This window comes from Bombus pascuorum, chromosome 17, assembly GCF_905332965.1.
Source record: "Bombus pascuorum chromosome 17, iyBomPasc1.1, whole genome shotgun sequence".
Classification (NCBI taxonomy): domain Eukaryota; kingdom Metazoa; phylum Arthropoda; class Insecta; order Hymenoptera; family Apidae; genus Bombus; species Bombus pascuorum.
Genome location: NC_083504.1, coordinates 2259152 through 2273107, shown reverse-complemented (window position 1 = coordinate 2273107; position 13956 = coordinate 2259152). Strand labels below are relative to the sequence as shown.

At 37.2% G+C, this 13956-nt stretch overlaps 1 protein-coding gene and 1 long non-coding RNA gene across 2 annotated transcripts in view; both read left to right on the top strand.

Annotated features, from left to right (window-relative positions):
* Window positions 1-13956, top strand: part of LOC132915490 (homeotic protein Sex combs reduced) — a 219472-nt gene that overhangs the window by 133753 nt on the left and 71763 nt on the right. The window lies entirely within an intron of this gene.
* On the top strand, window positions 6226-11154 carry LOC132915406 (uncharacterized). Its single transcript, XR_009659853.1, has 6 exons — window positions 6226-6554; window positions 7650-7811; window positions 8759-8902; window positions 8990-9133; window positions 9221-9387; window positions 9492-11154. It is a non-coding gene; the product is annotated as an uncharacterized LOC132915406 (long non-coding RNA).

Sequence of the window (13956 nt, the reverse complement as noted above, 5' to 3'; positions counted from 1 at the left end):
GCGTTGTTTTATTGAAATACGGTCTCGAGTCGAGGGCCAACTCTTAACAAGCGGCGCACGGTTCATTCATGCAGGTTAATTCCCACTCTGTTTCCTTTTCGCGTTGCTTCGTTCAGCTACTTTTACGCGCACTGTGTCATTAATCGTTCGATTAATCCGCCCGATAACGCCCTCTCCAGGAGAGCGGTCCGCAAGCGTACCACCAGCCGGCGCCATAACTCCCTAGCGTGGCAAGACGCGGTTACGAACGAACGAGCCACGATCCTGACATTCGCGTTCGTTGGAGAACCTGCGACCGCCTACCTGGATCATCGGTACCGATTTTTCATTCCAAGATACTTTATTCGCCACGCATGCGGCCACTCGAGACGTTGTGAAACATAGGGACATTTGGATGGACATGAAAATACACTCTTATCGATTCCGCGAACCCGAACGATTCCTTGCTTACCCTGAACCACGTCAATAATTAATTACAAGGTCGGATTGAGATTGCGTGGATGGTCGGGAAGTTGTTAACGAGACCAAAATCGAGGGAGGAGTCGCATCAAGCGCCATTGGGTTTCATCGATTCCATTCTTGAGAATCGTTCGGTGATCTCAGAGAATTTTGGTGTCCGTTAATCATGAAATGTTTCGCTATTTCGAGATTGTTCTTTTAGAAAGTTACTACTCTTTTTAATAAAATGCAAATAGAAAACATAAAAAGGGTTTAATAGTTTTGATCGACAATGCTAAGATCACTAGATTCATTAGTACATAGTTCTTAATTTTTACGTTGTTGCAGGGATTGTAGTATCCATTTCAAAGAAGATAAACAACTTTTTACTCTTCAACTTTCTTTTCTATCTTTTGTGTCACTATTCTACATGCACCTTACCGTGCCATAAATATTGAGACACGATGATATTTCGTATAAACTGTATGTTTTCCACTGTTTCCATCTTCTAGCTATTTTACTAAAAATCTATTATTTTATATTTATCTCTTGCCAAATCCCTAGCTTGTACCTGTTTTAATCTCGGTTAATTGCTCAATCCTGCACATAAAGCGGTCGTACAGAGGCGACCGGTTGAAAATAGTTCCTCGGGAACGGAAGCAACAAATAATCGTCCAAGGTGCGGATGCAAACCGCGCGTAACGTGGTTCCCGGTCGCGCGAGAGCGAGGAAAGAAAGAGAAGGTGAATCGAAAGGAGGGTGACATACCGAAAACGAGGAAAGAACGATCGTGAGGCACAAAGAACGAGAGAGAGAGAGAGAAACGAGTGGTCGAAAAATAGAGAAACGCGTTAGAATGGATGCGCCCCATATAATTTCTGCGATGCTTCTCGAGTCTTCTCTTCGCCTCGGAGATCATCCCTGAACTGTGTCGAAGAGTCATCGTCTATGAGCAGCGAGCTCGTGTCATTGTGTCAGGCTTACGACTTCGTGGGTTGATCCATTGTCGCGGAACATGCGTTCTGTCAGCTTCCAAAGATTATAGGATCAGTTAAATTAATCAATGACTATATCGACTAGAAGATAATGGGTCATTAGAAACCCTGAAACTCCTAACCTCTAAATTGTCATGATATGTAAAAATCTCAAAAATCTCATGCAAATCTTATTTTAATATTATATTTTGTAAATAATACCGATGATTATTCGATGATTATTTTGCTTTTCTGAAATGGTATATTAACAATTTTCAAAATTGAACCTCGTCAAGGTCGAATCAAAATTGGATCGATGTTTGCTTAACAATTTTCAATGAGATTCGATGTATTAATTTTATTTCAATTTCGTTAGCAGGAGTTTCCAACGCTTTTTTATTTGAAATTTACTTTAACTAAAAGATAAGACAATTTAAATAAATATTTTGTAAATAATACCATCGATGATTATTTTGCTTTTCTGAAATGGTATATTAACAATTTTCAAAATTGAACCTCGTCAAAGTCGAATCAAAATTGGATCGATGTTTGCTTAACAATTTTCAATGAGATTCGATGTATTAATTTTATTTCAATTTCGTTAGCAGGAGTTTCCAACGCTTTTTTATTTGAAATTTACTTTAACGAAAGGATAAGACAATTTAAATAAATATTTTGTAAATAATACCATCGATGATTATTTTGCTTTCCTGAAATGGTATATTAACAATTTTCAAAATTGAACCTCTTCAAAGTCGAATCAAAATTGGATCGATGTTTGCTTAACAATTTTCAATGAGATTCGATGTATTAATTTTATTTCAATTTCGTTAGCAGGAGTTTCCAACGCTTTTTTATTTGAAATTTACTTTAACGAAAGGATAAGACAATTTAAATAAATAAAGGAGGAAACCTAACCTTAAATACCAGTTCTATTCACGCTATTGTTGTATTTTCTAATTTTTAAGCGTATGATATATCCTAAAACAATTTCCAGCATGCAATCTTGCTTTCCTCTCGCAAATTTCACAAAAAAAATAGTGGAACTCGACAAAGGAGCTCCTGAGATAAAAACTAACGTCGAGTCACACTCATAGCAGTGCAAAGGTTAATATCGAGCACAGAAAGGTTCGTAGAGATTGAAGATACAATTGCGAATGAACTAGAACGAATTATTGTAGATCTTAATAACGGCGCCTATGGGTAGTTTACACTATACACGCGTACGCGTTATATATACGTAGTACCGAATTTGCAGTGCAAAGCAAACCGTATGTCGGACATCGGCACGATTTATCGCGTTGACACGTGTCTCTTACCGAGACGCGTTTCGCCCCTGTGCACGGCCTCTCTTTTAACCGCGATTAAAATACATTTTCGAGGATAGAACGACCGAATTTCCGCGGACCCCGTTCTCTTACCGTGAAATGGTTAACTCTTTCGTCGTAATTTATAACCGCCTGTGATCCGGCCTCACCGAGAGCTTTATTAAACATGAAATGGAGACCATGTTGCAAGAAACATTAAACTATGTCTTGTATTTGGAAAACTAAATTTAGAAAAATATACAAATATTTTGGTAGAATGGAACATTAACTTCTAAGGGGGGGGGGTGAAAAGGGAATAATTACTTACGTGAAAGTTCCTATTTTAATAAATTAAAAGTAAATTCATCTTTTTCCAGAAATATCACACGTCTATTGAATTTTGGAAAATTTCAGTCAGACAAGATGCGTTGATTAAAAGAGCGTACGAATTTTGGTGAACATTCCCACGTACGTATTAACACTAGAACTATCGATAGTTAACAGGAAGATATTTCTACCAAATCCAGTGAAAATGACTGGTCTTTAAAAAATTCCTAATAATAGAATATTTTTATATTTATTGATTTATTACTTTCTTACTTACGTTATTATTATTAATCCATCTGGGATTATCAAGGGTTGACACGTTTATAAAATTGTAGAACCAGTCGTTTCGACTGCTGTGGTATTTCTAGCGTTAACATTTAGCGATCTAATGATCGACCCGGAATTTTCCTGGTAACTGATATCGTCATATCGAATGAATATCGATAAACAAATTACAGGACCCTTTTACACTTTGACAAGTAGCGGCCATTTTAACTTGCATTGGTATAAGTAGTCTTGATACAAAATTATTTTTAGTTTGAATAGAAAAAAACGAAATAAAATTCATTATATTATTCTTTCAATTATGCAAAAGTCATTACATTGCGGAGAGAAAATATAACACAAAATAGGAATTTTAAAATAAAATTGTAAAACCAGCCAATTTGACTACAGTGGTAATTCTAGTGTTAAGATGTTACAGATGGCGTCTTTATACATTTAGACATTTTCTAAGCTTTGAAATATCATGCGATTGTAATATTCTTGTACATCCACTACCCTAAAACCCAATGTAGCATTTCATCACAATTCACGCCCTTTTAATCCACTGCACGTATCCTGGTCCAATTTTTTCCCTTTACCAAATCATCGACGGAAGGAGATGGTAAAAGAGAAAAGAAAGGGAAGGACGGGGCAAAGAGCGCACGCAAGCTGGGAACAGGATCGCGCGAAGCCAAAGATCGGAGAAGAGAGGCTGTTCGTAGAGGCACGTTGGCCGACCGGACAGATATGATTTATATTTCTTTCCGATCGTTCACATTAAAAATGGTAAATGCTCTTAATGACGGCATTAATAATTGTATTCAACGAACCGCCGGTATTGACCTGAAGACACCCGTGCGAGGCACGCCCGTAGAATACCCTTGTAACGATCTGGTCCGGCATTCATCTGGGCGGAGAGAGATCATTTGTGAATGAGCGAACATTCAATGGGCACACTTTTGATCCCGACATTATTAATTATCCGCAAGTAGCTGCTAGGCGCTTTGCTCTCTTTTTTCTAGCCGTGCACGGACTTTCCAGTGCGGAGAACCCTCGTGTCTTTGACCCGTGACTCAACATTGCAATGGTTTCGAAATCGGTTCGATATCGCATCATTTTCTTCGAAACATCCTGAATTTCATAGGTAGAAAGCTTATTGTTAACACTAGAACTACCGAAGCTATTTCTACCAAAACCAGTGAAAATAACTGGTCTTTAAAAAATACCTAATGATAGAATATTTTTATATTTATTGATTTATTACTTTCTTACAGAAGGAATTTCATGTTAAGTACATTTTTGGTATTATTAATCCATTTGGGAACATTGTCCCTAAACGAGGGTTTATAAAATTGTAGAATAAGTCATTTCGACTGGTATGGTATTTCTAGTGTTAGTATTTAGCGATATAGCGATCGATCCGGAATTTTCCTGGTAACTGATATCGTCATATCGAATGATACGCGGTAAAAATTTTAAGAACGCGTGGCAAGTTGTACAAAACGAGAAAACTGGTTAATTGGGGTTCGATAAACAGATTGTAGGACCCTTTTACGCTTTGACAAGTACCGGCCACTTTAACTTGCATTAGTATAAGTAGCCTTGATACAAAATTATTTTTAGTTTGAATACAAAAAACGAAATAAAATTCATTATATTATTCCTTTAGTAATCGTTGCGAAAATCATTGCATCATTGCGGAAAAAATATAACATGAAGTAGGAATTTTAAAATAAAATTGTAAAACCAGTGGAAAATAGGCTTGCATAATAATGAAATCACTTAAAAATTGTCAATTTTTGTATAGATACAGAATAGATACAATACAATAAAGTGTAATCAGGAATATAATACGCAAAATCGAATAGTTAAATTTATCGAAAAACTATCGATTATCTATTTCCATCAAACTGCGAATTGTGTAACTTTACGCATACTTGACAAGTTTCTAACCTCGAATTTCTCGAAAGTGAGGTGTGCAAGGCAATTACGTTATTATTGACTTTATTTTCCTACTTTATTAAGCTATAGAACGTTCCTGATTTCACTGGAACTATGAATCTAATGGCACGGTGTATATTCAACGTAAAAAGCCCCTAATTCCATTTCCCGTTAATAATAGAAAATAAAATTTCAAGACATACCTTTTTACGTATCGCCTCCATCGACAACTAAAAGGAACTGGTATCGGCACACGAGTCGACAGAATATTCGCAGTGGCTCGTATTACTACGCCTTGCAGTGTCAACACTGTTTTGGTTTGCTAGTTTCAAAGGTAAACAAACTCCGAGCAAAACATTATCGCTGTTACTTGAAACCGTCGACCAGAATTACGTTTCAACAATACCATCGATCGATAGAAACAGTCGAACGTGCTCTCTAATACGATTATTTTATAACGAGTCACGCAGTCGAATAACGAGCATAGAGTCGAACGGTAATATCGAGCGAGTAACGATTACGATCTCTATATTTGTGCTTAAATGATTTTAAGGTAATTAACTATTACAATTTGATCACTCGTTTCATTATTAAACAAACGAACACGTTTAATATTCACGTGAAACTTAACTCTTAACGCTGTGACTTTTAATTATGAATATCGACCGGTAATTCCAATTTATTCTCATTATACTTCGACTTGCAAATTTTTGACTGTCAAATTTGAAACGCTACAGTGACGTGTAGGTAATAACATTAAAGTCATTCAAAATAATATTCATCTGAGAAGTAATATAATTTTGATTGCAATATTTATATTAATTACAATTGTAGAATTTTTTAAAACATTCATTCGGATGCATACCGGGTTTGCGTTCACGGTTGTCACAGTACTTACTGACGAGTATTATTAATTATTTGTAAACAATCACCGATAACGAGTGAAAAATATATTTGCAGTAGAGCGCCGTACATCGGCGGTGCTTGAGAGGCACACTTGGAGCGTTAATTGTTAATCTCACCACGAAGAAAGAAAGAAAATTCGCATGTGGTGGCGGAGCCGGATATGGTCGTCCTCGATAGGCGTCTGACTGGAGGCGGGAAGAGGTGGCTGCGGGCCATCGGAAATCGCTGGAATCGCGACCCTTATCGCCTTATTAGAGAGGGGCAACTTGCATGGCGTCCTAAGCCGGACGCGGCGTGGCGCTGCGGCAGGTTTATCGGCCGCCTGTATCAGCGTACTCACGCTCCCTTTCATGGTCTTTAAACCGGCGCACTTAGCATGGCCCGTCATTATTTAACGGTGAGTAATAAAGTTGTACCACCAATTAGTCGACAGCGTGGAAGCACGCGCATCAACGACGCGGAGCCGGTAGCTGTACTTGCGTATCGTGGCCGACCTATCGCTGCGATATCTCGTTTCGATCGTCCGGCATAAAATCGGTAATCCGAGAATAATCGTTATTATGTCGATGCACGGCATAATCGATCATGCTTCGAGAAAATGGTTGATCGCTGCTTGCCAATTTACTTGACGTTCGATTGCTGTGCCGGAAACAACTGCTTTCCATCGATCGACACAGCCATCGGGCATTGCTTCGAGAAAGATGTCTGGGGAGGTGCTAGGTGGTTACATGGGATCATTGTATGTTTGCTAAAACGCAGATCGGGTATCTTGTAGATGATAGGAATTGCATATAGAAGAGTTCTTTTCTTTTACGAAGGAAAAGTATATATAATCGTCATTGATGTTAGTACAGTTGGATGTTGAGATTGAGTCGATTGCAAGATAGCATGATCAGAGTTGACATGTGAATTTTGTCACACTTTTCTGTTAGGTTATCCGAAAAGTTTTTTTCGTTTTATGAGGAAATATTAGACGCACCATGTTTTTTGTTTTATATTAGTTTATTGAATTATGCACGATATATGATAGAAATATAACGAAATGAATCATACCTAATTCAATAAAATAATATAAAACAGAAATTGTTGTTATCATCTTATGAAACGAAAGAAACTTTTCAGATAACCTAATATTATTGAAAATAACAGAGAATAAAATGCAGTAAAGAAACATTTGTGTAGAATATTGGAAAAACAGTTGATAGGGTTAGGAAAGAAAAATTGCTGCTAGAAAAAAGAAATAAGCGTGGGTAAAAATAAATAAGGAAACTCTCATCGTTATTTTATAACGAAATAATTAATTTATTAATATAGTTATAAATAACGTATGCAAAATCAAAGTATTCCTTCCACAATTAGAGTATTTTAAAGTAAATCAATATGTTTCTTCCTACCCAAATAAGAATATTTTTCTTCATTTTATTCATTGATAAATAATTATTGAATGTTTATCAAAACGCAGAACAAATATCAGATCGAGTTTCTGTTGCAGTTGATGTTGGTGTTCGATTTGAAAGAAGTCGATCGGAAGTCTGCTAAAGTGAAGACAAGCAATCTGTGCGTATCCTCTGTGAGGATGATTTTTATTCAGACATTTTTATTCGGCCAGCGTAGGAATAAAATGGAACGGAAAGACAAACAGCAGCGGTCGCGTGTGAGTGAGCCACGGGAATGTAATTAATGAGCAGTTTGGCGGTCGGCCGGACAGCTGTCCCGTTTTTTTTTCTAACCCAGCGATGGCCGGAGTCGCGGTACCGAGAACGGCAGAACGAGAAACGTGAAAACCTTGCGTGGAAGCGGTCTAGAAGACGCGTCTTCGGACGCGGCGGAAGGAACAAGATGGATTGCCTGACACTACCGGACAAGATCAATTGAATTTCTATTTGGACGTAACCGAGACCCGTTTGCCTCTAACCCCACCTTCTTTATCCACCAGCAAGTCCCCCTTACCGCGACAGCCAAACTCTAATTCTTCTTCTACCGGTTGTCCACGTCACGATAATTGTAGAAAGTGATCTACTGCAACTTGATCCCTTCTTCCTCTAACTGATTCGTCGGTTATTCAATAATAGTCGCGGAAGTTTAGATCGCCATTTTGTTAATTTATGAATACTGTTGGAATTGTATCATTGAAATTTGCATTCGAGTGTCTTGTGATCGACGAACGTAAGTATTGTGTAAATATATAGGCTTGCTGAAAATTTTCTATTTTTAATGAAACTTTGGTATTTGGTCTGGATTATAAATTTTAAATTGAAAGCATGTACTTTCTTCATTACATAAATTCTATATTAGATCTTCTTCTATGTTACATATTAATACTTAATTCTTTTTAGTTTTCAAATATGATCTAATATAATTATCAATTTTGTGCTTGCAGGTGGAATTGTATTTTCTATTCAACTGCGTTTTTCTGTTGGTACACAATTACTGAGAAAAATGTGGCAGATCAATTAGTAACCTTGATTTCTGGTTTTTTTTAATAACTGCAGCATGAAGATTTGAAAATTGCAGCAGGGTCAAAAACTGGTGATTACATTTATTATTACTCAATTCTTTTTAGTTTTGAAGCTAATATAATCATCTTAAGTCTGTTTGCAGGTGAAATTGTATTTTCTATCCAACTGCGTTTTTCTATTAAACAGTTTCTGAGCAAAATATGGCAGATGGAGAGTAACTGTGATTTATAGTTTTTTTAATAACTGTAGCATGAAGATTTGAAAATTGCAGCAGGATTAAAAACTGGTTATTACATTTATTATTACTCAATTCTTTTTAGTTTTCCAGCTAATATAATCATCTTAAGCACTTTTACCAATGGTGTGTCTGCAGGTGGAATTGTATTTTCTATTCAACTGTGTTTTTCTATTACACAATTTCTGAGAAAAATATGGCAGATGGTGAGTAACTGTGATTTATAGTTTTTTTAATAACTGCAGCATGAAGATTTGAAAATTGCAGCAGGATTAAAAACTGGTTATTACATTTATTATTACTCAATTCTTTTTAGTTTTCAAGCTAATATAATCATCTTAAGCACTTTTACCAATGGTGTGTTTGCAGGTGGAATTGTATTTTCTATTCAACTGTGTTTTTCTATTACATAATTTCTGAGAAAAATATGGCAATTCAATTAGTAACCTTGATTTCTGTTTTCTTTAATAACTGGAGCATGAGGATTTGAAAATTGCAACAGGGTTAAGAAAGGGCAGCAAGTATAATAAATATAAGTAAGCAGCGTAGAATCTTGATAAAACTTGGTATAATGCGTTATATGACCAGTAAAAAATCATGACACGACAAGAAATCAATCTCTGCGGAACATTATTTGCAGATATCAAAGTAACCAGTCCTACAATTCGTTTCAATCTCTAAGAACCCAAAGAACATAGGTGATTGTGCTAATAACTCGTTCGATAGTTTCGTTCGAATAAACAGTTTCTGCAAGACATAAATAAAAAGGCATGAGTATTATATTCCTCAACTATGGTGAGATAGCCGAGTGATAATAAATGGGTTTGAAAGTAGCTGCCTAATTACTTCCTCGGACACCGCACGAACTCGCGATGCAACCGTTGATATCGCTACGTACTTTTTCCTTTTTCCCGAGCCCCGCGTTGGCTACCGGTTTTACAGCGACCGTTGAATTTAACTGTCTATTAATTAATGCGGGCCGATTAATTTCCGTCACGGCATAAAAACGCAGTTCCATGGAAAATTATGATGGCGCAAGGTCTCGCCTCCGCGCCATTTCCCTACGATTCGTATGTCATCGAACCATCGTTCTACAGATCCATGTGAAAAATACCGACATGTTGCGGGTATTTCGTTTCGGGAAACTAGAAAAGGGGATAAGTTGAATTTGCATACTGTGCAGTCCTCTTTCTATCTTTTCTTTTCTTCCTTCACCGCTTTCTTTTTCTTCTTTCCTTTCTTTGCTTGTCTTTCTTCCCTTTCTTCTTTTCGCTTGCTTGTATTTCTTCCCTCTCCTCCTTTTTTTCTTATCTTTGTCTTTCTTCTCTTTCTCCTACTCTTGTTCCTTTTCTTTCGCATGCTCTTTGCCTTCTTTTTCCTCTTTTATTTCTCTTGTGTCTCTCGCTTCTCTTTTTTCTTTCTTCCCCTGCTTACATCATTTTCTTCCTCCTCTCTTTTTCTTTTTCCCATTTCTTTCGTTCCTCCTCTTCCTTTTATTCTTTTCCTCTCCGTCTTGATATTTTTGTTCTACCACTTTTCCACCCACCCACATATATTCTTCCAAGTACGTAGAGAAATTTTTCATATTTGTAAAAGTATATGAAGTGTAAGTGAGATAGAGAGACAGGTTTGCCTGCTGATTCATTGATACCAATATATATTTCCAGGGTAAAATAAAATTGTTTACAAGCTGAAGAATAAGCCTCCAACGACGTGTTCGCACACGAACGTTGTCATCGTTTACGCTGTACATAAATACCCATCAAATATTTTGCCACATCCTGTACAAGTAGAGAGTTAGAAGGAATTAAGTTAAAGCACGTAATAATTGCATTAAATGAAATTCAACATTGGTAAGTTTCATTCAAGTAAACAAGAGTTAGCGATACTGTCAGAGAATCATCTAGAATAGCTTCTTCGAGTACATCAACCGTGACTGACCATTAAAATACCGGCCTTGATAACTGGTAGCATGGTCACCCAGTTTTACGTCATTCGGCGATTTTTCGCGGTACTTCGTTTCTTTCCACAGTCTGGTATCACTCGCCGCGAGCGGATTTTCGCGGTCAATAACCGATTGTGGTATCGTTTGAACCGCGATACGCGTTCGCCAGACTTGGTTTATTCCTTGAAACGACGATTGTGAAAGTTGTTGCGATAAGTAGCGAGAGTGGTTGGAAACGAAGAACAAAATAGTTTGCACGATATTACGCGAAAGCGGTGATAATTTAAACAGCTCTCACTGTCTGCGAATGCATAGCTTGTAACGAAATGAATATATTGAATAACGTTAATATAATATTAAATGGTTCCTAACTAATATTAAATAACAAACTATTATGAATATATTGAATAACGTTAATATAATATTAAATAGTTCCTAACTGATATTAAATAACAAACTATTATATTTCCAGGGATTGATACTGAAATGAAAATGAGTTTGAAATAAGAAGTTGGCTCAAGAAGAAACTTAATAGAAACGAATAATCAAAATTTAGTATAAAGTCCCGTATTATTTTTTGCTGTGTCTATGAAATAACGTAAATACGACGCCGCCATAACGTTATGCTCTAATGTAACACATGCTACCATAATAAACTTCATTACACTGATGTCTTTCAAATGACCACGGTACAGCGTGAACATGGAGGAGCAGAGGAACATAAGCGTACAACGCGAGCATGACGTGGACATAAACGCCAGAGAGGGCAAACAAAATTTTCAAAAATGATATTCTCATGATCTCCTACTGATCTGAAATAAGAAATTACTTTGATTTATGTACCCCCTAAAGTTCTTCCTTCGAATAGTATAATACTCTTTTCTTTTGCTTCTGAAACAATTGTAATTTCCTAGTATATTCGTGTCCTTTTGCCAAGTAGGAAAGCTCGTTTGAAGCTAAAACCGCGGAAAGTTGCCGGCATGCACCAGGCAACACGCGGTTCAATGTATCATTAGGTAGTCATTGCGATCAACGTGGGTCCCGTTGGTACACGCACGATCCGACGGACACGTAGGTAAGCCATCCTGGCTTCATTCACGTCAGATGCGAGGCGACCACGTCATTTATCTGCCAACCATTCCGGCTAACGATGCATTGCCGGTTTGTTGGTCGAGCGTCCTGGTATCCTCGTGTTCCCTGCACGAGCTTCGTCTGGAATTTCCATCTTTTTTTATGCCTGTCAAACAATTCTTTTGCACTTAAAGTAATATCAATTTAATTTGCATTTGTGCAATTTTATATCACTGTTCATACAATTATTATGTTTCCCTATAGGAAAGTACATGGAGGTTAATTATGAGCAATTTCTATGAAGACCAGCATTCCTTGTATTAGTATTAATTAACACAAAGCATAATACTTGGAACCAAATTTGTTGGGTCTTTGAGTACATATACATTTTCTGTTAGGGCACATGTATATTAACATTAGATCTTGTGATGTTAAAAGTAGACTTTTACAAGGAGGAATTATTCATTTACAAATGCTGCTACATGTTATATATGGTTTGTAAGCAAATCCAAGTAATGTTTTCTCGCATGCATCAAAAATTCAATGAAAGTAGAAGGTCTGTAATCATGTGTGACTTTTGCAAAAAGCTATTCATGTAGTTTAATTTCTCTGAAAGCGCCTGGATTTTTCTACCTAAAATAGTTTCCAGGATATGAGGACTTTATTGAGTTACACTGGACTTTCATGATTTTTCTCACTCCTTTAAATCATCGCTGCTAAAATAATGTCTTGCATCTGTTGATGGTCATTCTGTAAAAAGTTAATCAAAATAGGTGTTTTTTAATTGGGTAATTTTAAAAACTGCCTTGCGTTGGCCCTGACTTTTAACATATTGTCATGTTCTCTCTCTTGAAGTTTTCTATTTTGTTCACCTTGTGGTTTTGTATTTTACCACCTGAATTTATTTCCATATAATATCCTGCCATGCCAATACATCTGCATTTAATATTTCCCACAACAAATCAGATGCAAGTATACAAATTAAAAGCAGCAAAGGCTTGTTTCATAGTTGCAGGCAAATTTTACTGCTCGTTCACACCAATACAGAGCGTCGACGTTGCCTTTCAGTCAGTTTCTATCTATCAGGAAGATAAAGAAGAGGAGACTCTTAGCGTCTTATCTCTGTTGTACGTGTTGGAGGAAAAACAGTGAAATAGTTTTTGTTGAGACCCATGGCACAGTTCGCTAATTGCGCTAGAGGATATTTAAGGTGCGTGTAAAATTTGGGAGTGGCACGTGGTGGCGCGCGCGGCCGTGCGAGAGGGTGGAAGCGCGTTCGTCTCTGCCGGCGACAGAGGAGCCCGGTCGCTTCCGGAACACGCGAAACTCTCATTAACTTCGACCGGGCGCGATATTGTATTGCGCTTTAAAGTCGTTCCACGCTCCTTGGAGCGGAGACGCCGGCTGCGAGCGGCAGCGGCAACGACTTAAAAAAAGTTCCAACCACGGAGACCGGAGTTTAATGGGTGCCACCACAAACGACAACGTCGATACTCTTCAAGGGAGAACGATGAGCGAATTTCAAACGCTTGTGCATCGCAAAACTATCCATTGCAGTCGTACGATATTTCATAGGATTCGTTGTTAACTGATAAAATTCCCTGCTATGCGTACGAATGTTCCTGTGCATCAAATACGATTCAGCAAGATCGCACGACGAATATTTGATTGGTAAATATTCTTACTTCTTACATTTTGTACCTTTTTTTCTTCTGTACGCTAAACGATAATGGAAAATTTTCGAACGTTTCTATGCTGGCAATAGCATGCACTGAAAGCACACGATATTTCATTTAATATTTAGTGGTATTGTGTTTTATGCCCATTTCTATGTATTACGTTCAATCTATTAGGTTGGCAACTAAGTGACTGCGGGTTTGTCAATACCACCTAATGACAAAATCCGCAATCACTTAGTTGCCAATCTAATATATGAATCGCTTAATTCTCCTCCTAATAGATTGAGGTTAGGAATTCTATTATACTATTGGTATTTATTGCTGTAACACCGTATCATATGGAAATATTATAATAATCTAACATCACGGAATTGGAACTGAAGCTACATTTTAAATTAATCTCACACGAA